The sequence below is a fragment of the Mya arenaria genome, chromosome 17 (genome assembly GCF_026914265.1).
Source record: "Mya arenaria isolate MELC-2E11 chromosome 17, ASM2691426v1".
Classification (NCBI taxonomy): Eukaryota; Metazoa; Mollusca; class Bivalvia; order Myida; family Myidae; genus Mya; species Mya arenaria.
In genome coordinates this window covers 44,737,103-44,739,144 of record NC_069138.1, presented here as the reverse complement: position 1 = coordinate 44,739,144, position 2,042 = coordinate 44,737,103, and positions in this window count along the sequence as shown.

The window sequence follows — 2,042 nt, the reverse complement described above, 5'->3', positions numbered from 1 at the left end:
GTTGTGTGTACGTTGTGTTATCTGTGTGTGTTGTGTGTACGTTGTGTTATATGTGTGTGTTGTGTGTACGTTGTGTTATCTGTGTGTGTTGTGTGTACGTTGTGTTATCTGTGTGTGTTGTGTGTACGTTGTGTTATCTGTGTGTGTTGTGTGTACGTTGTGTTATCTGTGTGTGTTGTGTGTACGTTGTGTTATCTGTGTGTGTTGTGTGTACGTTGTGTTATCTGTGTGTGTTGTGTGTACGTTGTGTTATCTGTGTGTGTTGTGTGTACGTTGTGTTATCTGTGTGTGTTGTGTGTACGTTGTGTTATATGTGTGTGTTGTGTGTACGTTGTGTTATCTGTGTGTGTTGTGTGTACCCTGTGTTATCTGTGTGTGTTGTGTGTACGCTGTGTTATCTGTGTGTGTTGTGTGTACGCTGTGTTATCTGTGTGTGTTGTGTGTACGCTGTGTTATCTGTGTGTGTTGTGTGTACGTTGTGTTATATGTGTGTGTTGTGTGTACGTTGTGTTATCTGTGTGTGTTGTGTGTACGTTGTGTTATCTGTGTGTGTTGTGTGTACGCTGTGTTATCTGTGTGTGTTGTGTGTACGTTGTGTTATCTGTGTGTGTTGTGTGTACGCTGTGTTATCTGTGTGTGTTGTGTGTACGCTGTGTTATCTGTGTGTGTTGTGTGTACGCTGTGTTATCTGTGTGTGTTGTGTGTACGCTGTGTTATCTGTGTGTGTTGTGTGTACGCTGTGTTATCTGTGTGTGTTGTGTGTACGCTGTGTTATCTGTGTGTGTTGTGTGTACGTTGTGTTATCTGTGTGTGTTGTGTGTACGTTGTGTTATATGTGTGTGTTGTGTGTACGTTGTGTTATCTGTGTGTGTTGTGTGTACCCTGTGTTATCTGTGTGTGTTGTGTGTACGCTGTGTTATCTGTGTGTGTTGTGTGTACGTTGTAGTGGCCTGTCTCTGTCGTTTGAACGTTGTATCTCTGTGTCCCATGATTGCTATTTTTTTAAGATAAATACCCTTGTTATAATTCCATTGACTTTTTTCTCTCATATTTGCTCTATGGCTGATAATCATAAAATTTCTGAAGGCATATCATTTCTTATGTCATTTTTTAGGTAAAGCATTTCACTGGTCTTATGATTTGAAAAACAAAATACATCTAAATATCTTCACTTATTATATGTAATATACATAAATCCGTGTTAAAAAGTTGCATAGTTTTCTTATTTTGACCATGAACATCTTAGGAAACCGACTTAAGTGACAAAATGAGTTCAGATGTTTTGCATATACCAGGTCAGGTTTTAGTATCATACCTGTTATAAACTGGAACAGTATAACATTTTCCTTAGCTTAGCTTTACTCATAACTTAAAAGCATTGACCCATAAGTTTATAACTGTAAGTATTACAGCACCTGTGATTTTTACAGAACGCTCAGATCCGCGGTACAGGCAGGTTGGAACAGTCAATTAGGCCGTTTGATTGTGAGGTCTGTTTCAAAGGTCAATGTCGTGGTGACCTTAAGAATACCCCAGCTGAAATTCGGTTTCATTTCAATATATGAAGATCACTTATGCCAAGGTATATTAACCTTTATTGTAAGGTATGTCATGACCATACTATGAACTCGGATGATTTCGAAATATGTGGGTCAAAGTTCAATGCCGTGGTAACCTTCAGTTCAATCATCGAATCGCTTCAATATCTGCAGAACGCTTTGACACAGGGACCTAATACTTGGTAGTATAATTGCTCGTGACTAGCAGATGAACCATGTTAATATTGGGGTCAGTGTATCAAATGTCAAGTTGGTGTTGACAATAATCTGAAGTCGGTTTCCGATTGATATCTGGAGCTTTGCCGCACTGATCTCAAAATTGGTAGGCTGGATTAGCATGAACATCAGATTAACCATCTTGTTTTGAGGTCAGTGGATCAAATGTCAAATTCGTTGTGACCGTATGCTAAAAATACGCAGTTGCCTTTTGATAATTAAAAACGTCTTAGGCCTAGACACCACAAACTTAGAAGAGGTCCCTCC